Source organism: Bos grunniens, chromosome 11 (assembly GCF_055505025.1).
Source record: "Bos grunniens cultivar Pamir isolate PY7600 chromosome 11, Bosgru_T2T1.0, whole genome shotgun sequence".
In the NCBI taxonomy this organism is placed as follows: Eukaryota; Metazoa; Chordata; class Mammalia; order Artiodactyla; family Bovidae; genus Bos; species Bos grunniens.
The window spans coordinates 37,881,003-37,908,005 of NC_141175.1; the positions used below are offsets into that span (position 1 = coordinate 37,881,003).

General features: G+C 41.1%; 1 long non-coding RNA gene across 1 annotated transcript in view; it reads right to left on the minus strand.

Annotated features, from left to right (window-relative positions):
• Positions 1 to 11,106: 11,106 nt before the first annotated feature.
• Positions 11,107 to 27,003, minus strand: part of LOC147362942 (uncharacterized) — a 147,488-nt gene continuing 131,591 nt past the window's right edge. Inside the window, exons 2-4 of the long non-coding RNA XR_015135839.1 lie at positions 19,307 to 19,410; positions 16,748 to 16,908; positions 11,107 to 11,242 (exon numbers count right to left, since the gene is read on the minus strand). This is a non-coding gene — a long non-coding RNA (uncharacterized LOC147362942). The remainder of the gene's footprint in view (positions 11,243 to 16,747; positions 16,909 to 19,306; positions 19,411 to 27,003) is intronic.

Sequence of the window (27,003 nt, forward strand, 5' to 3'; positions counted from 1 at the left end):
CCTGTTCACAGTCCTGGGAGTGACAGTTCAAAAGTGCAGGCCATTTCTATAGCCCTGTGAAGTCAGGGCTATATCTCCAGTCTCTCTCTTCTCTCTTGAGCAGTTATCACAGAACCTGGATAATGGCTGTGTTTGTAACAAGTGGTTCACTGGAATCGCAGACAAAACTACAATCTTTGGTGCACAGAGTGGAGCTGACTCTCCCTCACTGAGCAACAAAGAATGACCTGATTCATAGAAGAAATGATGCTCCTGCCTTGGTGGAGCAAGGGAAGGAGGGAGAAAAGGGAAGAGGAAGGGAAGGGTATGAAGGTTAATAGTTTCCTAGTATGTGAGCAAATATGTTTTGATTTTCATCATATTTCACTGGCATGCACACTAGTGAGAGAATAATTTTCTATGTGACATATTAAAAAGACTAAAACACAGGTCCTTTCATTCCCCACTGCAGCCCTTCCTTATTTCTCTGTTTAATTCTTGTCCAAAGTCAAACTGACTCCAGGCATTTAATAACTATGAATCCGCTACAATCAACAGCCACTAGGGGGCTGCAGAGACTTTCAACTTAAGATACCTGCCAGAGTTGAACATTTCCCCAGGTATTCACCAGGATCACTGCCTTTTTTGCACCTTGTGAACACAATGGTCTCAATTCTCATGCTTTTATAAATTTTCTCCAATATCCCCAAAAGAAGGACAAGTGCTTCTCTCTATAGATTAAATCACAATGAATCCAAAAATTTTTCCCTTTTTGTTAAATAATTTAGAAAAAGAGGCAGAAATGAATATTGATAGTCTATCAGTCACATATGAGGCATATATGTATATGCATATACATATGCATCTGTGTGTGTGTGTGTGTGTGTGTGTATCGCATCACACAGTGGCCTTTTGAGAAAAGTGAAGTGAAGTGAAGTCACTCAGTCATGTCCGACTCTTTGCGACCCCATGGGCAGTAGCCTGCACCAGGCTCCTCCGTCCATGGGATTTTCTAGGCAAGAGTACTGGAGTGGGTTGCTATTTCCTTCTCCAGGGAATCTTCCCGACCCAGGGATTGAACCCAGGTCTCCCGGATTGTAGACAGACGCTTTACCATCTGAGCCACCAGGGAAGTCCTAGGTATGTATTATTATTTCCATTACAGAGACAAAACAACTAAGGCTCAAAACAACTAAGGCTCAGAGAGGCAAAATAATTTGCCCAAGGTCAAACAGCAAATAAATAAGAGTTGGAATTCAAACCAGTGATTTTTTTCCCTAAAAATTAACACATCTCACTGAGATAAATTTGGCCTCTTGCTCATGCTTTACAGCTATAATTTTGCCACTTCTCCCCTATGTCATTAGCTTCCCCAGTGGCACAGTGGTAAAGAATCCATCTGCCAATGCAGGAGATGCAGGAGTCATAGGTTCAGTCCCTGGGTCAGGAAGATCCCCTGGAGGAGGAAATGGCAAACCATTCCAGTATTCTTACCTGGGAAATCCCATGGACAAAGGAGCCTGGTGGGCTACAGTCCATGGGTAGCATAGAGTTGGACACAACTGAGCAAGCACATCTATTCTGCCTTATATCATTTCCATCTAGAGCACAGTAGATGGAAAAGAGAAATTAAGAACAAGTGGGGGAAAACAGAGATAGAAAGATTTAAAATGTGGCAGCAATGATAACTAACATGGTCTGATGCACATATTATGGACCAGCATATTTCAAAATAGGGGGCTTCCCTTGTGGCTCAGGTGGTAAAGCGTCTGCCTACAATGCGGGAGACCCGGCTTCGAGCTCTGGGTTGGGAAGTTCCCCTGGAGAAGAAAATGGCAACCCACTCCAGTATTCTTGCCTGGAAAATCCCATGGATGGAGGAGCCCAGTAGGCTACAGTCCATGGGGTCGCAAAGAGTTGGACACAAATAATTTTCATGTATTATCTCATTTAAGAGTCACACTAACACTATGAGAAGAAGTAATAATATCTCTATTTTACAGATCACAAATGGAAGCTCAGAGAGGGTAAATTCCCAACAACAGACTACAAGAAGTAACAAAATTTGTTACAGAATTTGAACCTGGATATCTGACTAAAAAGTCCATGGTATCAAATCCTGGATGACCTCACAAGACAGAAAATGGAGTATGGTGGAATAGTCTGAGATGGACAGAGGTGAACAAGGAAAAAACTGAAAACTCAACTCAAAAAGAGAGATATAGGGTGTGGAGTTACAGTGAGAGCGGACAGGAGATAATGGAAGCCATGAAGACACATTTGATAAGATGGGCTGCTCTGGGTCACCTTGCTGATAACTTGGGCACTTAAGGTGAGGAGGAAGGAAAGTGAGATCATGAAGGAAGAAAGGAAAGGGCCAAGATGGACACGGAAAGCACCAAGACCCTCCTCTGGAAATTCCCAGTTTCTGGTAATGGTAAAGTGAATAACACTGATAAGCAGGGGTTTGAGTTCTCTGTAAGAAAAGCAGTAATAAAAACAGCATTTCAAATCCAGGCAGTGTGACATACCACCTCAAAACTGGAAAATCTGATTGAGACCTACAGAGTTAAGTCAGGCATTCAGTTGGTCAAAAAGAAGGGGGGGAAAGGAGAAGAGAGGGGGAAGGAAAAGAGCAGGAGGAGCAAGAGAAGGAAAAGAAGGTAGGAGAAAAATCATAAGTTGAGCTAAAGCTAGTCATTAGAAGATGTTTACTGCTAAGACATTTGGAAACTCACAGCCAGAGTATCTTATCTTGGGACAAGAGTAAGGAGTGTGATCTAGGAAAAACATTCAAATGAATGTGAATTTGTATTCAGGAAACCAGATTTTAATCACCATCTTGCTTCTCGAGGCTCTATGAATCTTGGGGAATTCCTTGATTTCTCTTGGCTCACACATCAAACTAGAAGAACCAGGTATAGCTTTAAGACACTGGCCACTCTGAATTCTGTGTGAGATTCTCCAAGTGGCCAAAAGGTCTCATCCAAGACTGAGGACCAGAGCTGAGGTGGCTCAGACGGTAAAGAATTTGCCTGTAATGCAGGAGACCTGGGTTTGATCCTTGGGTTGGGAAGATCCCCTGGAGAAGATAATGGCAATCCACTTCAGTATTCTTACCTGGAGAATCGTATGGACAGAGAGCCTGGCAGGCTACAGTCCACGGGGTCACAAAGAATCAGAAGGAGAAAATGAACTTCCAAGGGAACCAAGGAAAGAGTTTGAACCTAATGCTGAAAAGAGGAAAAATAAAGATTTGTTTCCAAAAATGTATCTCTACTAGTAAACAGACTTCAGTTCTGAAACTATATCTGCAATTACTGACCAGTCATACATAGATATCTTCTAATACTAGAATTATTAATTCAACCATTATTTATTAAGCACCTACTATTTGCTTGGCTTTACATGGGGTGCCAAGGAGAGATACTGTGATGAATAAAACAGACAAGGTTCCTATTAGCATGAGGTCTTGATAAAAATTAAATGAAAAAATCAAGAATGGAAATTGAATTCATGCCTATGCTATAACTAAGCAAAAATTACAAATACAAAACAAAAAAAAGTGGAGGAAAACATAAATAGATTTATTTATAAATAGACTTTTTGGGCATGGCAAATTATGGGTGACTTTTTTTCTTTTTACAACTAACTTTTAACAGTTTTGTAAAATAAATAATAATAGAATTTGATTCCCATAAAGGAAATATATCAGTCAGGATAGCTAGGTTATGCTGTTATAACAACAACAAAATCTCACTAACAATGACATATAATCTCATAATCCATATCTATTTCAGGTCAGCAGAGAGCTCTGACTGTCATAATCATTTAGGGATCCAGGCTATGGAGGAGCTATTATTGTTAACTTGGAGGGTTTTGAATGAAAAAGTTCCAACCTGGAAATGTCACATCCTTTTCACTCATGACTCTGGCTGGAAACAACCATACGGACCTCTTCTATCATGAGAAAGTCCACAAAGTGGAGAGTCAGAAATATCCAGCAAACAGCCTCAGCGATGTCCAAGGAAAACCTGTTGAAGTGTTGTCTTAGATGACTCAGACCAGGTAGGGTCTAGAAGACTGGTGTTACCCAGAGAAAATATGATCTTAATTTGCTTGAGATCCACAGCCAACGGGAGAGCCCAGCCACATGAGGCTGCACGGCCTCTCACTGTGTCCATATGTCACTGTGGAACAACAGAAAAGCCTGGTCTGCTCTCATCCCTCACAAGGCATGATATAAGAGGCTGCACAGACACAATAAAAGCCCTTCTCAAACACCAAAGAGTGACAGCTCTCTCCCAGAAACTATAAACAATCTCACATTTACTGAAAAGAGAAGAAACAACAGAGATCAAAGCAAACAGTTCACCACTATGTATTTCACAGCAATCCCCGTGTTTGCTGAAGCACAGTACATTAGGGAAGAAGGCCGTGAGCTATTACTACAACTAGCATGTGTTGGTCTTACCTGCTGCTGGCCTAATATTTTCTTGTCTTTTTAAATATCTTTTTTGGTCAGGGAAGATGAAAGTAAAACTTTTGGGGTAATTTGATTATCAATGCAGTCCTTTTAAAAGACCTTTCAGGGGCTCCAAATCAACACAGTATCCATTCCACTTAGTTTTTTCTGACTTTCAGCCAACACAGGTTAGTGTCCTGGCCTGTGACTTTTAGTGACATCAAGAAGCCGCCTTTGGTATCTTAGAGCCTAATCACGTCTCTGTGACAGATCAGATCAATCATAGGCAGATCAATCTCTGAGCAATAAATTACATCTGACCTGCTCCAGTTGTCCTAATGATCAAAATTAACAGGCAATTCCCACTTGCCGGTCCTATCTGATTCATCATTTCACATCTGCATTGTCTTGGTTGGTCTTCTCTCCCTGACTTTCTTCCTTATTCAGACTCAGGGGTGACTAAACACCTTTGACTGAGCTCTACCCAGATGGAGAGACAAATTTTGGTTCTACTTAGGAGGAAGGGGGCGACAAAGGATGAGATGGTTGGATGGCATCACTGGCTCAATGGACCTAAGTTTGAGCCAACTCCAGGAGATAGTGAAGGACAGGGAAGCCTGTTGTACTACAGTCCACAGGTGGCAAAGTGTCTGACACGACTTAGCGACTGAACAACAACATGAGGAATCTTAATGGCTTAGCTCAGATGGCTTATCATCAATTGCCTTTCATGCTAATCACTTTGAATCCTATTCAAATAACTGCTTGTCTTGTCCAGTGACCAAGCCACACCTTATTCCTAATTCCTTAAAGGGCTAAGCTTAGCCTATTGTTATAGGACTCTCCCCCTAATCAATACCCTTCCTCTGAAATCCTCTCTCCACTGACTGGCTTCTCTGAGCCAGTCTCTTGCCAGCCCAACTGTGTGTATACTAGTTCTCAGTCTTCTCTCCTATGGATGTGAACTAGAGAGGCTATCTTCCTCTATTTCCCCCTTCTTCTGACTGGGCACACAACCAAGAGTTCAGATCAGTTGCTCAGTCGTGTCCGACTCTTTGCGACCCCATGAATCACAGCACACCAGGCCTCCCTGTCCATCACCAACTCCCAGAGTTCACTCAAACTCACCGTCCATCAAGTCGGTGATGCCATCCAGCCATCTCATCCTCTGTCGTCCCCTTCTCCTCCTGCCCTCAATCCCTCCCAGCATCAGAGTCTTTTCCAATGAGTCAGCTCTTCGTATGAGGTGGCCAAAGTAATGGAGTTTCAGCTTTAGCATCATTTCTTCCAAAGAACACCCTTCAAAGAATGGACTGGTTGGATCTCCTTGCAGTCCAAGGGACTCTCAAGAGTCTTCTCCAACACCACAGTTCAAAAGCATCAATTCTTCAGCGCTCAGCTTTCTTCACAGTCCAACTCTCACATCCATACATGACCACAGGAAAAACCATAGCCTTGACTAGACGAACCTCTGTTGGCAAAGTAATGTCTCTGCTTTTTAATATGCTATCTAGGTTGGTCATAACTTTTCTTCCAAGGAGTAAGGGTCTTTTAATTTCATAGCTGCAGTCACCATCTGCCGTGATTTTGGAGCCCCCCAAAATAAAGTCTGACACTGTTTCCCCATCTGTTTCCCATGAACTGATGGGACCAGATGCCATGATCTTCGTTTTCTGAATGTTGAGCTTTAAGCCAAATTTTTCACTCTCCTCTTCCACTTTCATCAAGAGGCTCTTTAGTTCTTCTTCACTTTCTGCCATAAGGATGGTGTCATCTGCATATCTGAGGTGATTGATATTTCTCCCAGCAATCTTGATTCCAGCTTGTGCTTCTTCCAGCCCAGCGTTTCTCATGATGTACTCTGCATAGAAGTTAAATAAGCAGGGTGACAATATACAGCCTTGACATACTCCTTTTCCTATTTGGAACCAGTCTGTTGTTCCATGTCCAGTTCTAACTGTTGCTACCTGACCTGCATATAGGTTTCTCAAGAGGTAGGTCAGGTGGTCTGGGATTCCCATCTCTTTCAGAATTTTCCACAGTTTATTGTGATCCACACAGTCAAAGGCTTTGGCATAGTCAATAAAGCAGAAATATATGTTTTTCTGGAACTCTCTTCCTTTTTCCATGATCCAGCAGATGTTGGCAATTTGATCTCTGGTTCCTCTGCCTTTTGTGAAACCAGCTTGAACATCTGGAAGTTCACGGTTCATGTATTGCTGAAGCCTGGCTTGGAGAATTTTGAGCATTACTTTGACTTAATTTTGAGCATTAATTTTGAGCAAATTAATTAACAAAATTAATTTTGAGCATTACAACCAAGAGTAAGCATTGCTTATCACTATGGGACACAGGTCATGACCATGGTTGATTAGATAAGAAGTGAACACCTGACTCCAGAGAGGCCCATCCTCAGGCTGGGCGGAGCCAATCAGCTTCCCTCTCCAACTAGGAAGCAGACTATGTGGAACTGACATGTGAGTCATTAATAGTGGGGCATCAGAATGCCCCCTAAAAACTGATGGTTTCCATCAGTTTTCCAGATGTTTCTTAAATGAACATCTCACTTAGAAAATTTGGGATGTACTCTGCTCCTGGCTAATCAAACTAAGACAAGCTGGGACACTGCCCTTTCTCTCCCACTAGTGCTTCCTGGCACTAACTCCTTACAGAAATCCTACCTAGACACTGCTCTCTCAGCATAGGTGTACCTGACCCCAACACTACTCACCTTGCTATCCATAACTGACCTAGGTCTGCCCTCTTCCTGCTTCCTCTATTTTCCCAAAGCCTGCTGAAGCTGGGCAAGTCTCACCGGCAGCCCACCTGAGTTATGGTCACAGGTAAAGACAAGAAGCCCTGCAGATGAACAGGCATATCTACAAACTGTCTACTGCTCTCCTGTACCAAAGCAGGGCCACTTTGAAAAGTGGTCTTTGAACACCCATGAGACCCATAGGGAACTCTTGTGGTTAGAGTCAAAGGTGGTGAGAAGCGGCAGCACTACTGAACTGCCTTTAAATTGGTCTTTAAGCAAAAGAGTAAAGCAGCTCAGCCCATTAAGGAACCCTCACTCAGAAGCTGTCCCACTGACCTGCTTCCCAGGGCCTTCAGGGACTCCACTAACGAACCTCCAGCAGCTACGCCAGTTACTTCCCTGCAAGTCACACCACATCAAGGCGAGTTTGCAGGGTCATGAATGCATGCCTGGCCCATTGAGGGAGCCCATCTGGTAAGTTTAGCTTCTATTTTCAGCAGCATGACATAATGAAGGAAGCTTCTTTGAGGGAAGCAAAGCATTTTTCCAACTTGTCTCTCCACTTCTTTACAGCAGTGAGTTTCAAAGCCTGATGAATGCAAGAGGTCTCCCTTCCTTCCGGGAATGATGAGCTGTTCTGTAGACTTTCATCATGACATGGGACTCTGGGGTACTTAGCAACAAACTGAGTTATCGAGGTTATTAAATGTTGGCGTTCATAAACTAAAAATGGCTCATTTTTAGAGTTTGCAGGGGAGTTTAATTCAGTATCCACTAAAAAGTGAGTACACTTTGCAAAGCCTGGCCCCATTTCCCAACTCCAGCTAACTATGAGTGCAATGCCTTAGAGGAAATTGTACTCCAGTAATCTTCAGGAAGTCGGCTTTCGTATCACCAGGTACTCAGTGCCACTGTGAATTGCACTGAATGAAAATAATACTCCAGGTGATTCTACTAGCATCAAGATTACCACACTGTTGTGAGATGGTAAGGTTTTAAAGAGCTGCTACTTTTCAAAATATGAATTGTTGCTCATTTAGCTTCATTAATATTGTTATTGTTCTTTAGTCACTAAGTCCTGTCCATCTCTTTTGCAACCCCACATACTAGGCTACTCTGTCCGTGGGATTTCCCAAGCAAAAATACTAGAGCCATTTCCTTCTCCAGTGGATCTTCCCAACCCAGGGATCAAACCCATGTCTCCTGCCTTGCATGCATATTCTTTACCACTGAGCCACCTGGAAAGCTCTTCATTAATATTAGAATATTATCAATTATTCAGTTAACCCTACAGTATGTAGTGATATATGGTTGCATTAACAGTATTTGGGGCCTATAATTTTTCCAATAATTAAAATTTAACATTAATCCACATCCCTGGGCTAATTTGCTTTTATAAGGACACAGTACATTATGTGCTGCTGGTGAATTTGTGCCACTGGAATAACTTGAACTTCTGTCAAAGAAAGTGTGATAAAAATCACTGAGTTGTTTTAAAATTACAAGGTACTGTTTAAGCATATACAGACTTTATATTCTCACTTTCTTCTTTTATAATGTGAATAATATGTAAGAAGTATTTTTCACTAGCAACAAATTTATCACAATTTGTTCTTCTCCAATTCTTTTTTATCCTCTCCAACTTCTATCCATCACCAAAAGAGGGGTTGGGTGGGCCATGGAGTCTTTTGCCTCATACAAGTGGACTATGATCAAAAACACTTAAGGACTATGTAAGTTGGAAGGCCCACGGATGGGAGTCAAGGCCCCCACCACTTCACCAAAGCACCACCAGCTTGCCTAGAATCTGAGCACACACTCAGTTTCTATGTTTGCAGAAAGAATCCTGCTGCCAAAAAATGTTTGAAATCTCTACAGTACACATTTCTATTATTTAAAACAATGCTAGAAAAATCCAGAAAGAAAACACTACCTTCTTAGTCATGGGAGTTGCTTTATTTTAAGAAAAGGAACATGTAAATGAATAGTCAAAGCAATGAAAAAAACAAAGGTGGAACTAGATAAAGAAGAAGGTTCCACTCAGCTCAATTTAACCTAGCAAAGGACTCAGCTGGGTGTTGGGAGAGAATGGAGTGGGGATGACACCAAGATGAATGAGATAAGATCCTAGATTGTTTTGGTCCAAGAGAACAATGAGAGAAGTTCAAAACTGACTATGATACAGAAAAGGGAGATGCAAAGTGCCTGGGGAGAGGGATGAGGGGGAGGGATGAAGTAGGAAGCTTCTCCCCCAACCCTGGGTTGGCATGACTTAGTCAATCATTCCGCAGAAATTTACCACTGAGAAGGCACTTGGCAAGGCCAAGGAAAGGATACCCACAGCCAGGGATGCCCCTGTTCACCTCAACACCAAGGAAAGTGCTTTAAGAAAAGGCTTCTCAAACTTGATTGTGCATACAAATTACCTGGTTGGTGGGAGAAGTCTTGTTAAAAAGCAGATTCTGATACAGTAGGTCCAGGATTGGCCTCAGATCCTGCATTTCTAACACGCTCCTAAGTGATTCTAATGCTGCTAGTCAGATACTTTAAGCTGAGGGATCTAAAAAACCGTGCCACAGTCAGATGCTAATGACACATTATAAGGCATTAAGTTCTGTGACAAATACTGCTCCTTGCCTACCCAACATCTTCTCCTTTTATTTTACATTGAAAGTCCCAGTTTTGTTTGGTAGGGTCATATGCTCAGCTAACTGTTTAGTTCCCCAGTATTCACTGTAGTGGGGAGTTTGAGGGGATGACACAATTTGGACAAAAAAAGTGCAAACAGAACATTCTGGAGAAGGTATCCATTCCTGTTTAAAATCGCAAAACCTCTGACAGAGAAGGTCTTCATTTCTGTCTTGGCTTTCCATCTCCTTTTTCCTGCCTGAAACACGGACCTAATGCCTGAAGGGGCAGCAGCTCTCTTGCCACAATGACATTGAAAACCACAGTCATGATGATGGAACTGGAAGAAGCAGCCTGGATCCTTCATGCCTTGTGGACTGTGCCTTTCTGCCATTTCTTGGTATCTAGGTTTGGGTTTCCCCAGAAGGAGCCCTGAGACAGGAACTGAATTGTTGTTTATTTAGGAAGTAATCCCAGGAAACACCAGTAGGGGGATGGGAAGCGACACAGAGAAGAGAAGGAAGCCAAAAACGGTATGTCATCTATTCAGTGGGAAACTGAATCTTAGTCCAACTGGGGAAGTCCAGGACACCGTGCAGAGCACACCAGAAAGATCCCGCCAAGAGGGTAGGGAGTTAGAGTATGCACCCAGGCAGTCCCATCCTCTTGGGGGCAGGGGGAGAATTAAGCCCTGTAGGGCATTAATTCTCCAGCACACTGGCCTGCCCTACATACAGGCCAAACATACTCCCACAGTCTGAAAAAGCTCTCAGATCAAGATTGGGGGTATTTTCAGTAGCAGTGAGAAGCGTACAGACTGACATGAGTGTGGTGCCAGTGAGATCTGCTACACCTGGTAGACTCAATCCAGACTCTATTACCCAAACACAATTCAAGCTGAAATCACCTTAGGAGTATTCTCAATCACAAGAACACAGAGGGCAAAATTATTTAATATGAAATCATGTATCTGTAATGGCAATGTCCAAGGCAACATATTTAGAGGCAGGAAGCTTTTTCTGCTACTGCTGCTGCTGCTGCTAAGTCGCTTCAGTCGTGTCCGACTCTGTGCGACCCCATAGACGGCAGCCCACTAGGCTCCTCTGTCCCTGGGATTCTCCAGGAAAGAACACTGGAGCTTTTTCTAGCAAACTTTAAAACACACTCTATAGGTAACCACGTGCTCTGCCAATGGGAAAAGGCAGCAGGCTTCTCCACAATATAGAGATTTTGATATAACACCCAGAGCTTATAAATATGTTATTCACACAGAATATTTTCCCACTTAGTCTAGATTTTATTTTCTTGCTTCTTTGGCAAATCAAAGAGACTTTCAATGAGTTCAGGAGAAAGCATTCTCCAGGTAGGTAAAGCTCCCATCCTTCTAAATGATTGACATCCTTTTGAATGACCTAGAAGATGAAATAATAAGAAAGTTACTCAGAAAAGCACATGGTAGCAAGCTGAGACAAAGCAGAAATGTGAAGAAAGATGAAAAGAATGAGTTCATAAAGTTCCTGAATGTAGAAACTGGAAGCAAGCACACTGAGATCATCCTTTATTCTTGCCTCAGCCCTCTGGCTGACCTCCGAGGGAATGAAAGCAGAGTGGTAAGAAGAAGAGCCCCAGACTCGACTTCATTCCACTGCCCATCACCCCACTCTGCACAGCACCTAGGTTAAGGGTTGGCTGCAGCCAAGGCAAGACAGACTAGAGATTAAGCAGGCCTAAAAATTCCAAGGTCAAAGATTTCAAAGAAAAACTCAGTAGAAAAAGCAGCAATCACTAAGGGGTAGAGAGCAGAAGTATCTGCAGTCATACTATAAACCCTGCTCTGCTGACCCAAGGGATTTGGGCAGGCAGGGCCAGAGTCCCACCAGGGAAAAAAAAAACAACAACAACCAAGAAGCCCAAGGTCATGGAAGAGATGGGGAACTGCTTTCTTTCTTTTTTTCTTTTTAAATATTTTTATTTCTTTCTTTATTTGGCTGCACCAGATCTTACTTGCGACACGCAGGATCTTTGTTGTGCCATGTGGAATCTTTAGTTGCAGAATGTGGGATCTTTAGTTGCAGCATGTGAACTCTTACTTAAGACAGGTGGGATCAAGTTCCCTGACTAGGGATTAAACCTGGGCCCCTGGCGTTGGGAGCATGGAGTCTTAGCCACTGGTCCACCAGGGAAGTCCCTGGAACTGCTTTCTTTTTCTGCTTTCTTTTAAAAGAATTTTAAGAACTTTTCACAGTCTCAGATATTTTCAAATCAGGTTTCAACATAGCCAAAGGACATGCAATTAAGCAACTGCTTTTACCACATAACAGTGAAGACTTTATTTTCTTTGCTGTTGTGCAAATCACAATGATGGAACTGCCCCTGTTGAATCACCAGTGCAGTCCCCTGAAGTGATTTCATCATTTCTTTCTGAGGAGATTGTTGGCCTGTCACTTTACCTTTGTGAATCTCAGCTTACAAGCTTATCCATAACATGAGATACATCTACCCTCTCCATGTCTTAGAGCTGTTTCAAAAGGCAAATCAGAAATGGTATCATCTATTTGCAATGGCTTCTGAACTGAGAGTAAATGTAAAATACTGTTATTACTCACATAGTGTTGTCCCTTAAGAAGATCTGGATTTTTTGTTTATACAATATTAGTGTGACCTTGGAAAATACAATATGACTGAGGATTACACGAGTTCCTATGTACATAGACTTAGCACGGGACTTAGCATACAGTGTATGTTCTAGAGACTGTATGCTCTGTATATGCTGAATACTGTTATTCTCATCACCACCACCATCCTCATCATTATCAACATGTTGCATTTATTTTAAATTATAAACACTCCCAATTAGTGAACATTTTCTTGCTTTGATTCATGAGAATTTGGCTGCTTGAGTTTCCTTTTGAGCCAACCTCTAAACCACTGAACAGCACTAGAAAAGTGATAAGTAAGGCTTTTACTGACACCCTGAGAGGCTTTTCTCTTTCAAAAGACAACGAATGAATGTGAGGTTACTTTGAAAACGAAATAATGTACTCTCCATATTGTTATTGCTTTTGCCCAATTTTTATTTTTGTCAACAGCATTCATACTGGTATTTTCACCATCAAGCCTAGGAAATGTGGAAAAGGAGGATGGACCTTTCAACCAGTCATGGAGCGTATTTTTCATTATCCCTGGAGCTAGTCAAAGGTAGTTTTGCCACCTGTGGACACATCAGGTCCATCCTACCCATCTCTCTTCCAAAAACCTCATAGCATCATAGAGTGAATGCTGGAAAAGCCCTCAGCAATCTGGTCAATCTTTTCATTTTATAGATAGGGAAACTGGGGCAAAGGAAAATAAAGGATTTGCACAATACCGAGATAATAAGAGGTGGGAACAGGGCCAGAACCCATGTCTGTTTAACTCTCAATCCAGTGTTATTTCACTACCCGGTGCAACCTCTTCTTGTAGTCAGATGGCATGGCCAGAGTCTTGGCAGCAAGGGTGGCAAAAAGGAAGCCTGTGCACGTGGGAGAAGCCAGGAGCAGCTGGAAAATAGCTGGCTATACTGAAGATGAAACAAACACAAAACAAGCCCCAGGAACAGATAGAGGCAGGCATGAAACAAGGCAAGAATGGGGCAGGCCTATCCAAAGAGTAGGGAGAACAGATGGGAGCCCAAACCCAGCTGGCAGGGACATCTAGCCAAGCTGCTTAGAGGCAATTACCTGGGATCCAGACTCATGGGACTCCCTGTGTTACAGATTCCAAAACACTCTTGGAAGTCCAGCTCTGACCTGGAGTGACCAAGACTGAGGGCTGGACTATCATTCTGATATATAAAGGATTGATTTTGACTTCTGATGCTATTTTGATTATGCCTGTTCAAACCTTACCATTCTAAAAGGTCTCAAGTGATAAAAGCCCAGGTCAAGGGTGGAAACCGCAGGCTGAGAGTAAGAGTTCCCCAAATCTTGAGTATAAAAGCCAGGAGAAATGAAGCAGGAATTTCCTCCCAACCCCGGATACTGAGCGCATGCACCAGACTGAGGTTCTGCGACAGCTGATGATTAGGAGAATCAGAAGAAACTGGTCCTTAATGAAAGGAAATTTTCATGTGTTTGTCCCATGATTTACATATGACTTTAAAAATATATCTAAAAAGTCAAATGCTTTTATTCTGAGGCAAATATACAGAATGTGTGAAGACCACATTTCCTACCTATCAACCTCCCTTGAGTAGAATAATGGTTTACCTCTGTGGAGACAAAGAGGGTATTTTAGACAGAAAATAGTGTGTGCAATGTCAGAGAAGCAAGAAACAGCCTTCCATGACCAGAGAACAGCAAGGATGACTGGAAAACGGGGGGTGTGTCAGACGGCATCCACAGAAAGGACTGAAAAAGCAGACAGGAGATAGAATGTGGAGGGCTTTGCACACTAGATGGGGTCCTTTGGATGTTATCAAAATAGACCCTCGTGATAAATCTCAAGTACAGTCAGTCATCATTATTTATACATTTGGTATTTTCAAACTGTCCTACTTTTTAAAATTTATTTGTAACACCCAAAACAATACTTGCAGTACCCTCTCTGTCACTCACAGACCTGCAGAGCAGCAGATATTTTTATGTACATTTCCAGATGAGGTGAAACAAGATGTTCTTTTGGTTTCAGCTCTCATACTATAAACCAATGCCCTTTCTGCTATCTATTTAGAGTCACCTTTTTCATGTTTTGTGCTCTGTATTAGTGATTTCACTGTTTAAAACAGTCCCCAAGTGTACTGCTGCAGTGCTGCACAGCAAGAAGGCAGAGAAAATAAACGTGTTAGATAGGCCGCACTCTAGCATGAGTTACAGTGCTACTGTCATGAGTTTAATGTTAATGCATCAACAATATATATTAAATGTTTTGAAATAGAAACACAAATGAAGCAAGGTTATGTATTGATATATTAATTAAACTACTGTGGCCAGAGGCTCACAGGAACCTAACTCTGCATTTCCCCTAGGAGTACTAGTTCAGTATTCACTAATTCAGAGTTTGCTGTGACTTTACAGAACATCAAGTTCAGTTCAGTTCAGTCGCTCAGTCGTGTCCGATAACATAACTACCACAAATAAAAAGAATCCACTGTACTTGGCACAGTTTTGTTTCATTTCACTTTTAAATTTGCATTTCCCAAATGGTTAACCAAAATGACTTCCCAGGTGGCTCAGTGGTAAAGAATTTGCCTGCCAATATAGGAGACACGGGTTCAATCCTTGGGTCAGGAAGATCCCCTGGAAGAAGAAATGGCAACACACTCCAGTATTCCTGCCTGGGAAATTCCCATGGTCAGAGGAGTCTTGTCTATAGTCCATGGGGCCACAAAGAGTTGGACATGACTTAGCTATTGAGCATGCACGCAGGAACCTAGTCTCACAAGGCTCCCTTGCCCAAGGCTCGTATTTACTAAGTGATGGAGCCAGAACTTGAAGCCAAATGGTGTGGCCCCCAATTTCCACACATTTCTACTCTGAAACACTGCAGATGCTAGAATAACAGAAATGCTAGTGTCCAGCAGGCCAGGTGTTAGAAATGTGCAGTCAGCCATGCCACAAGACTGAAAGATAATTCAGTGCAACTCTGTAAAGATGCCTGGCTGACTCCTGATTGGAGGGACAGCCATGTAAAGTGCTAGAATCTTGTGTGGCTCCACCTGAGCAGGGCTTTACAAAGACTAGGATTACCAGTGGCTTGTTACAGGGTCCATGGTGAGCTGCTGTATCTTAACATTCCACATGCAGTAGAGACTGGTGGCCTGGAATCAGATAATTGTGGTTTGCCTTATGAGCCCCAGCTTCTCCTTCCAAGATCTTCAGCCTCCTCTGACACTTGGGACCCCATGGTCTCACCTTATGTCTGCCCTCTAAGAAGCACAGGATTTATTGTTAAAAGGGACCCTGCGGGCCAGCTAATCAGGATACACACCTTGGCACTATTAAGACAATCTTTCAACCTCTACTGGAACACTGTCCTGCCTGAGAGGTTGTAGGGGAAGGGTTCCTCAAACGACAGGGTCAGTAAACTATGGCCCATGGACCCAATCTGACCTGCCATCTGCTTTTGTAAATAGTATTTTATTGTCATACAGTCGTGCTTACTATGTATTGTCTATGGCTGCTTTAACACTATAGTTGCAGAGTTGAGTAACTATGACAAAGACTGTATTGCCCATAAAGCCTAGAATATCTATTAATACTGTCTGTACCTTTACTGAAAAGTTTTCCAAATCCTGCTTTTAATGAAATGGATGGGTTTTCTTACATTACCCTGAAGTCTGCAATCTGCCCTATTGGCCGTCATTCTCCCCTGGAGTACCATGGGAGGCTAAGTCCTCCTTCATCAGACAGCTCACTCCTGTCCTCCATCAGACAATCCTTTGGTATATATAATCAATATTGTGGTTTGCTCTTGGTTCTCTCTTCCCTGAGATGGAAACCCCTGTCCTATTCACTCACTGCTTGTATTTTAGAACGGAGCCAGTGCACACCCCTGCCTGATCAAGCTCTGCCTTCTAAGGAAGCTCTGTATTTCTCATGCCCACTCCTACCTCTCAGCTACCTCTGCCCCAGAAATCTTTGGCTTCTTAGACTTACATACTTAAACATATACTGTTACATATTACTTGTACTTATTCAGCCATCAGTTCCCTTTACAAAGAGCTTGTCTGGTGAGGTTTGCTTTGTCTATTAATCAATTTGTAGCCCCCAGCCAAGCGGATAAGGTAACAACAAAATGTAGAAAAGAAGGGAAAAATGCTTCAGCTCAGTTTGGCTGGATATGAGAGTCAATGACTGCTATAGAAAAAAAGGCCTTATAGACCAATTCTTTTCTTTGCAGATGAGTGGGCTGAGGCCCAGACAGCTTATGGAACTTACCAAGGTCACAAAACTAAGCAGTGGTGGAATTTAGATGAAAACACAGGTGTTCTGACTCCAGGACCATTCTTGACACTGCCACTTTTATTTCTGTCTCTCCATATGATTAATTTTCTTAGATCCATAGTAAAAAATGCTTTGGGTATCTCAATGAACATAACCTGGGAGAGGAGAAGATCTGTTTTAGGCCATATTACCCTATATCCAAAGATTCCCCTTCATCCCACTTCCCCCAAACTCTCTGAGTCAGGCCTGGGACATTCAGAAAAAAAAAAAAAAAATCAACATTTACATAATTGATATAATTTACTGAGCACTTATTATGTACCAAGAAGTCTCACAACTTCTTTTACACTCATCATCTCATTTAATCCTTACAACAAAAAGAAATTATTATCCACATTGTATGACTCAGAAAACCGGCTTTTAAAAATAACAGCTGAGTGGCCATTTGCTGGAACCGGGAGCCCACAGTCAGAAAATCTGACTCCAGAGCTGGAGCCCCACAGCCCCCATGCTCTGTTCCTCCCACTGTCTAAGCCTCAGTGGAGCTTGTTTACTGCATGGCACAGAGCGAAGTCTTTTCACAGAGACAGACATGAGCCTAAGAGGCACTGCTTGATTGTCCTTTCCCTAATACTCTTCTTTACTTTCTCTTCTTCCATTTTCATATTCAATCAAGCAATGATTTTTTTGTTCAATCAGCAAAGATCTATAATGGGCCCATTACAAATCTACATTTCCTCTTCCTGTTTCTCCTCTTATTTTCCTCTCATTTAATTTTTTCTTCTCCCTTTAATGGCTTACATCTACCTAAAGCACCCAAAGGTATTCTTAGCTCAGACAAAGCTTGAAGGAATAAGTGTTTGCTTTTCTTTGGATCCTACTCTGTTAAAGGCACAGATGATGCTATTCAATCTACCTCCTCCAGCAGGCACCTGACCCTGACTTAGAAAGGGACAAACTTGTACCCTGAATTCAGTTCTGCTCGTATTAAACCTTCCTACATCACACACTGTAAGTGATGCTAGAATCAAAAAGAAAAATATAGTCCATGCCCTCCTGGAGTTTATTGCGTGGTAGGGTTCAGGGAAAATTCCAGGCAAAGAAAAATGCTTAATCTGAGTAGTTTAGGATCAAGATGCATCCACACCCAAGAAGAAAAAGAAGGTGTGGGTTCATGTAGAAGATCTGATATGCATGGATGCTTAGTCTGGGGTCCACCGAAGATAGAGGAATCCCTTGAGTCTATTCTTAGGGTAAGACTGAGTCCTTTACTCATATAACAGCCATGATTCAACAAGCGCTTACACTGTATTTTATGCCTTTTAAATGTTATCTCACTAATTCTTTACAACAAACTGCTAGGTAGGTAGTTTTAGCCCCATCGCCAGTATTCTTGCCTGGAAAATCCCATGGAGAGAGGAGCCTGATGGGCTACTGCCCATGGGGTCACAAAGAGTCAGACACGAGTGAGCACACACGTGCAGGCATAGATTACTGGAGCTTAGAGAAACTTAAGTTCCTTGCCCAAGCTTGGGCAGATAATAAGTGACTCAGGTGAAACTGGGAAAGTGCTTATTCTGATTTTCAAGTTCCTGCTCCTGATCTCTATATACACTTCTGCTCTTCCTGGAAAAGTGTGAGCTTCTCTCTTCCAACCTGAGACATGCTCACCCATCATTCACTGGGAGCTTTTATAAGAGGTGAAGTTGGGGGTGAATATGCTCAAAAGGGTTACATGAACCCCGAAGGCAAACTGCCAGGAACAGCATGGGCAACTGTGCCTTCCCACTGGCATCTGCCTCCAGAGGTACTTGGTGGCACAGTAAGAAAGGCACATGGTTTTAAAGGGCAAGGTACCGGGTTTGTGTGCTCTCTCTCTGCCACACTTTGCAAAGTTAGCATTTTTGCAGGGCCCCTTAGACTGACTCTTGGGGCCTGTGTCTCTCACCCCACCACTGCTAGGCCCCTGCCTTACACCTCAATGTCTGAATGCTTGCTAAAGCAAAAGGTAGCTCTGAAGCCCCTCAGGGCTCTTAGGACCCCTGGGCTCCAGACACCACTGAAGACCGGCTCCAGCACAATCTTGGCTTGGAAATTATCAACTGCTTTTGTACTGACATGGGCAGTGATGGATAAGTTTTACTCCTTCTTCCAGATTCTTTACTGAACTTTAAGTATCCAGTACTTAAAAAAAAAAAAAAGTCAGCAGGTTTGCAATAATTAAACAAAGCCCTGCAGGCTGAGCTGATCCAAAGCCAATGTCCAGATCATGGGTAAGCTGCAAGTTGGAGCCTGTGTTTGCACCTCCCTTTAGGGCCAGCTGCTGGAGCCTGGCTATGTGGGGCTGAGAACCAGGTGCAAGATGGGGAAACCAGGCTTCCTTAGAACAGAAGCTAGTTTCTAAGACTAAAAGAGTCATGTGAGGCCAATAAACCCTGGCTTGTTTTCCTCTAAAGGCCCCCAGGGTATTAGTTATAATCAGTACAACCTTTTTAAACCAAACTGTTCACCAATCTTATATATGAGCAGAGTTAAGCCCTAGGAGACAGTTACCTGTGGCAGGTATCCAACACTTGAGAGTGCAGAAGAGTCTAAAGTCAGAAGAATTGGATGAAGTGATGCCTCAGTCACTTGCTGGTTGTGGAACCCAGGAACACCTATAAGGTGAACAAAAGATTCTGAGAATCCACTGAGTTAATCTATGGAGGGGGCAGACAAATAGTAGGTGTTTAATCCCCTTTGGTGAAGAATTGTTTGTTTAGATGTCAGATTCTCTTTTATGTTCAGAAAACTTCAGAACACATTTATTATACTGCAATTATTACTTCATAACTCCCTTTCCCCATTTGATTTAGAACCCCTTAAGAAGAAACATTCACCAAATGTTTGCTGAATCTGTGAATAAAAAGATGGAATTTAGAAAGACGATAATGACAATCCTACATGCAAGGCAGCAAAAGAGACACAGATACGAAGAACAGACTTTTGGACTATGTGGGAGAAGGCAAGGGTGGAATGATATAAGAGAAGAGCACTGAAATATGAATGTTACCATATGTAAAGTATATGACCAGTGCAAGTTTGATGCATGAAGCAGGGCACTCAAAAGCCAGTGCTCTGGGACATCCCAGACGGATAGGGTGGGGAAGGAGGTGGGAGGGGGAGTTCAGGATGCAGGACACATGTTCACTCATGCTGATTCATGTCGATGTATGGCAAAAACCACAATATTGTAAAGTAATTATCCTCCAATTAAAATCCATAATTTTTTTTAAATTGTCTATTACTCCTTCCAATTCTGCCACTTTTATGTATTTTGGAGCTCTGTTGTTAGGTGTTTATAATTGTAGTATTTTCCTAATGTATTTACCCTTGTATAATTATGAAATTTCCCAGAAGCCTAATTTGTCTGATATTATTCATAGCCACTCCAGTTCTCTTTGGTTATAGTTTGCATGATATATTCTTTACATCTTGTGTTTCTGAATCTAAGGTGGCTCTCTTGTAAGTGTCATAGAGTTGAATCTTACTCTTTAAATCCAATCTGATATCCTCTGCCTTTTAAGTGGAGTTTCTCATCTAGTTATATCTAATGCAATTATTGATATATTTGTATTTATATCTACCACTTTGCTATTTTTATCTCTACATCTTTTGTCTTCTTTTGTTTCTCTATTCCACCTTTAGTGGATTTTATATTAAACAAATAATTTTTGTCTACCATTTTAGTTGCTCAATTTATTTTTCAGCTATACTTTTTTCAGTTATTTTCTTTGTGGTCACTCTAACGGTAGTATTATATTTCTTTAATTTACCATAATCTAGTTCAAGTTAATACTATCTTAACTCCAGGAAAATGTAACAAGTTTGCTTCAACAGAGTTTAATTTTCTCTACTCTTCTTTACACTTTATACACACGTTTACCATTTCTGGCACTCTTCATTTTTTCCTATATACTCAATTAACATCAAGTATCATTGTCTTTCACTCCTAAGAGCTTTCCTCTGAATTCCTTGCAGGAAAGGTGTGCTAGCAATAAACTCTCTGTTTTTGCTCATCTGGGAAAATCTTCATTTTTGTCTTCATATTGAAAGGATAGTATTGCTGTATAGATTATTCTTGGTTTATACTTATTTCTTCTCTTAATACTTTTGTGTTATGTCATTATACCTTATGACCTTCATTTTTATGTTAGATATTACAGTATTATTCCCTTGTATACGATGAGCAATTTTTCCCTTATTGCTTACAAGATGGTCTTTGTCTTTGAATTTTATTACTGAATACGTTGTGTTGAGATATGACCCTCTTTGTGTTTATTCTACTTGGGATTACTTTGGCCTCTTGGATCCGTAAATTCATCACTAAAATCCAATTTGGGAAGTTTTCAATTATTATTTCATAAATGTTTGTTCCACTCTTTCCTCTCTTCTTATTTTGGGATCCCCTTTACAGATAAGTTGGTATATTTCATATTGTCACAGAGGTATCTAAGGCTCCATTAATTTCTCTTTAGCCTAGATAACTTCATTAAATGATTTACTTCATTGATCCATTCTTCTATTTCATCTCTGCTCTTGAGCAAACCTAGTGATTTTTAAAATTATTGTATTTTTCAATCCAATTCCATTTGGTTCTTTTTATTGTTTTCTCTATTTGAAATTTTTACTTGCTGAGTCACTGTCATTTATTTTTACTTGCTGAGTCACTTATTTTCCTTTATTTTTTTGAATGTATTTATAATAGCTCTTTAAGATTCTGTTTGCTAAACTAACATTCTGGGCCCACTCAGAATCCATTTCTATCAGCTTCTTCTTTTCTTGAGTATGGATCATCCTTTCCTGTTTCTTTGCACACCTCATTAAAAAAATATGTAGATAGTATTTTATAACAACTCTCAATTCTGATTTTTTTCCCTGAGGAATGATTTTCTTTTGTTTTTAGCAAAAGCAGTTAACATGCCTTGAGTTGAGCTGCAAAATTCCTCTTTGCCATGGTGAACACACACTAATATCTCTCATCAGTTTTTTATTCCTCATTTTTTAACCTGGCTTTCTATGGCTTATATAGATTGAGGGCAACCAACAATTTGAGTAGAGTTTGCTCTCAAACACTCTGATCTCTAACAGTGTCCACCCACCCCTCTGAGAATTTATCTATCTATGGGCTAGGGAGAGTTCAACATTCAGCCAGTTCTCAAGTCTGCCTTGACTTTCACTTTCCACTGGACTCTCCTGAGACTCTCCTTAGTCTACACCTAGTTTCACGGTGAGTCAAGGGTAGGTGGAGAGCTTACCGAGCCCTTCGAACTGTGGACTCTCATTTTCAGAATTTCCTTCTTAAATATCTGATGATCCACCATTTGTTCAGACTATCTCTGCAACCACAAAATACCTAAGTTAGTAGAGTTACAGGTTTCCACAGTTCATTTTACACTGAATTCTGTACTTTTACTGAAAATACCCAGATTTCCTACCCTCTGCTCCTTATTAAGTTCAATCTCTCTGGCAGCAAAACTGCTTGTTCTTACTGGCCAATTCTCCAATGGCAAAACCACAATTCTTGCCAACAGATCTATGTGGGGAGGTGGGGATGACGGTGGAAAGATGATAGCAATCCTGGAATACAGGTTGCAGACTCTAATGTTTTCATCCAAATCTCTTGCAGTTTTCCACAAATAAATGCATCTCAAGTTCTGTCTGCCTTTGGTCAATCTTTAGATTCCAAAAATTATTTTTCTTAAACTTCTTTTTCAATTTTATACTTATTTTGAGGGGGAAAAGATATGTCAATTTCTTGATGCTACCATAGCCAGAAGTTCTGCTCTCCCTTTGAACCATCTTTAGTTTATTAATACATACTGTATGAATCTAATTTTATCTTTCACTATATGGCTATCCAATTGCCTCATATTATTCATTAAAATAGCTATCTTTTCCCCAGTGATTTTAGATGCCACATTTATCATGTATATTAAATTTCTGTACATATTTGGTCTGCTTCTGGATTTTCTATTTTATTCCACTGGTCTATATATGTTCCAGTACTATTCTAATTATAGAGACTTTGTCATGTGTTTAATATCTAATAAGCCTGGTTCCTTCTCTCTTCTCTTCTCACTACACACACACACAGCTCTTCTTTCATGTTTATTTTTTACATAAACTTTCAGGATCAGCTTGTCTAGCTACAGAAAAAAAAAAAAAGTATGTTAGCATTTTTGTTGTAGTTACGTCAAATTTATATGTTAACTTAAAGAGAACCAACATAGTATACTGATGATATTGAGATATTTATCCAAGAACAAAGGATGTGTTTCTACTTGCTCAAATCTACTTTTTTGTCCCTCAGAAGTGTTTCATGTTTTTTTTCATATAACATTTGCACATATCTTTTTAAGCTTATTCCAAAAGAATATATCTTTTTTTGTTGTCCTAATCACATTTAAAATTCTAATAACATTGATCTTTAGCCTCAAATCAAAACTCATCCATGATGTGATTTAAAAAAAAGAAAAATATGGACCTCAGAGTCAGCTAAACTGGAATTCAAATTCTGACCCTTTCTCTTCTTTACCATGTGACCTTAAATAAGTTTTAACCTTTCTGAGCCTCAGATTCTTTACCTATAAAATGGAGATGATGAAATCTACCCTCTAAAGGATATTGTGAGGGTGAAATAAAATAGTCCATATAAACTGCACATAAACTTGTCACCACCACCCGCCTTTGCTTGGACTTTGAGCTTTCATTTCCTTGTTGCTTATCCTCACAGCAACATCTGCTGGATCTCTTATCGATGCTTTATCAATAAATTGGTGGGGTTAGAACTGGTATGTAAACAATGAAGCACATGTATTTTTTAATATTTTGTATCAGAAACTATTCAAAGGGTGCAATGTTTGCTTTTCAGTTTTCCTAATAATTATCTAACACCCACTTTAGGATTATTTCATTGGCAATATTTTGAGGAATAGAAATAAAATTCAGATCCAAAAACATAATCTCCCTCGTCTTAATTTCAAGCTCTACAAGGAGGTAGGGAAGAAATCCCATCAAATTTCCAACAACATTTCAAAGTGTCCTGTAGCCCAGGATTTATTCATGACTCTCCATTCCCTAACTATTTCATCCCTCAAGCTCTGTTCATTCTTGTCTCTATTTTCACTCTGCACAGCTGAAGTAATCACACTTAATGCCAGATGAGGTGCTTTGAGATCTAAGACAAAAGGCTTGGACCCCCAAACATGGAGTTTACCACCGCTTGACAGTATATATCTCTGAACCTTTATTCAGCTCTGAACATCTCTGTAATCTTGCTCCCTTTCAAAGCGGGAAGCTAGGGTATACTGCCTTAAAGACACCAAATGTCCTATTTTCAGAAAACAGCCTGCTCATTTCTGAGGCAGCCCCTGGCTGCTGCTCTGGATTCCCTGAGCCAAACAGAACCTCCCAGAGCAGCTGGGAGATGCAGGTGCTTCCTGACTCCTCCAGATTCACATCTGGAGTGTGAATATTTGAAGTCCCATTCTTTGAGACCTCCTCTCCCTACTATCAACTGGAAACAACAGCTACCGCCACCTATTCACTATTCACTATTACCTTTGACCCCCAAGCCCCAGAACTGGCAATAAAAGGGGCATGGTTTCCCCTCAGTGGTGGTTTTCATATTTTTCTTTTTTTGGCAGTGGAATCCTCATTTTAAATTCAAATTTTTTCTGATATCCAGGCTACATGACAAATAGTAGTGAAGCAGTTCTAGATATGGCAGAAAGCTAAGAGGAACTAAAGAGCTTCTTGATGAAGGTTAAAGAAAAGAGCGAAAAAGCTGGCTTAAAACTCAACATTCCAAAAACTAAGATCATGGCATCAGGGTCCATCACTTTATAGCAAATAGATGGGGAAACAGTGACAGACTTTATTTTGTTGGGCTCCAAAATCACTGTAGATGGTGACTACTGCCATGAAATTAAAAGACGCCTGCTCCTTAGAAGAAAAGTTATGGCCAACCTAAACAGTATATTAAAAAGCAGAGACACTACTTTGCTGACAAAGGTCAGTCAAAGCTATGGTTTTTCTAGTAGTCATGTATGGATGTGAGAGTTGGACTGTAAAGAAGTCTGAGTGTCAAAGAATTGATGTTTTTGAACTGTGATGTTGGAGAAGACTCTTGAAGAGTCCCATGAACTGCAAGGAGATCCAACCAGTCCATCCTAAAGGAAATCAGTCCTGAATATTCATTGGAAGGACTGATGCTAACCTTAAGCTCCAATACTTTGGCCACCTGATGCAAAGAACTGACTCATTAGAAAAGACCCTGATGCTGGGAAATACTGAAGGCAGGAGGAGAAGGGGACGACAGAGGATGAGATGGTTGGATGGCATCACCGACTCAGTGAACAAGAGTTTGAGCAGGTGCCGGGAGATGGTGAAGGACAAGGAGCCCTGGCGTACTGCAGTCCATGGAGTTGCAAAAAGAAAGACACATCTAAGTGACTGAACAAAAACAACGAAGTTCTAGATAAGGGGGGATTGCAGATGAAGGACCCTGCTGATTTACCACCACTCCCCGCCCCCAGTCCTCTCTATGCTCACATTCCAAGGAAAAGTCACAGTCACAGAACCCTGGGTTTCCTTGCAAAATAATATGAAACTAATCGGACAGGAGGAAATATTTACCTCTACAAATGAGATTTAAAAAGAAAAAGGGAGATTGTAGCACCAGATGACATTCCTAAAAAAATAGTGCAAAGTAGCATTTAAACTTGAGGGATTCCCAGGTGGTGCTAGTGGTAAAGAACCCACTGGCCAATGCAGGAGAGGCAAGAGATGCGGGTTTGATCCCTGGGTCAGGAAGATTCCCCTGGAGGAGGGCATGGCAACCCACTCTAGTATTCTTGCCTGGAGCAAGAGAATTCCATGGACAGAGGAGCCTGGCAGGCTACAGTCATAGGGTCGCACAGAGTTGGACACAACTGAATCGACTTACCAAGCACGCACAGCCAGTGCATACACTGGGAAGTCAAGCCACTTGGGCTACACAATCCCCCTGCTAGTGAATGACAGTGGCAGGTTACTTAGGTTCTTCAGCCTTCAGTTCCTTCTTCAGGTAACAGTTAATGATATTGGTCCATTCCCTTACATCTTTCTAAGCAGTCACTGCAAAAGTCTTTCCTCCTCCAATAGTATTCTATGAGTATTAACGAGTATTCATTTTGATGACAAAATGTCTTTGCTGTTTTACAACATTTTGTATAAGCCAAAGGTAATCCCAATTATATGTATATTTAAAATAATTATTCACCACATAGTTACTCTTCTTTATTGGAGTCTAAACTTGCATGTGCAAGGTGTCTGTATTTTACAGCTTTCTATATGATGCATTTATTCCCTCTGCTTTGCAATATATTCCCACTAAAACTTGTTCAAGGTAAGTCTGACATTTTTAAGGCATGATTTTTAAGGGGTATCTGTGTGCAAATTATATTAGCACTTCCAAATTAAATTGTTTTTATTTTAATGCATAGTGTCAAACAGATAAATACCTAATTTGTATTCTCGGGGGTAGAAAGAATGGTATTAAAACTATCAATATAATAACAGGCTTAAAATCTGAAGTTCAAGGAAAGTTATGAATATATGTTGGGATTTTATCTCATAAAACCATTTTCATCTTAAAGTTAGTCTTGGAATATCTGGATCAAATAAAATAACATCAGCACCCCCCCACACACACAGAGTAGACAGCCTATAGGCAGAAGATAGAAGGAGATAAGGAAAGAAAACCAGCCCTATTTTAACATTCTCCTTTCTTCTTATCTTGTTTTCCCTCTGTAAGTTTTGCCAACCTTGTTCCTTGACTCTGTGTTATGATATTCATTTTTATGACTGTTTACAATTTACAAAACACTTTCGCACTCATCTCACTTGATTTTAGTCTCACAAGAATCGAAGCATATCTGGAGGACAGTTCTTTTTGTACCCATTCTTCGGAGAATGAAACAGGCTCCCTGGAGTAACTGATTACCCAAGCTGCCAGATTGCTTTTCTTACTCCCCAACCAGTCTTCCCAGCACTCGTATCATGTCAGGCGCACATCCCAGCCTAGCCACCTTCTAGGGTTTCCCTGAGGACCTTCCCCAGGAGCAGATGAGACCTCTGGTGAAGGTGCCTGGAGCAGGTGACTCCCTTAGAAAAAGCACTGATTACAGACCTAAATTCTAGTTCTAGTCTTGGCCCTGCCTGACTCA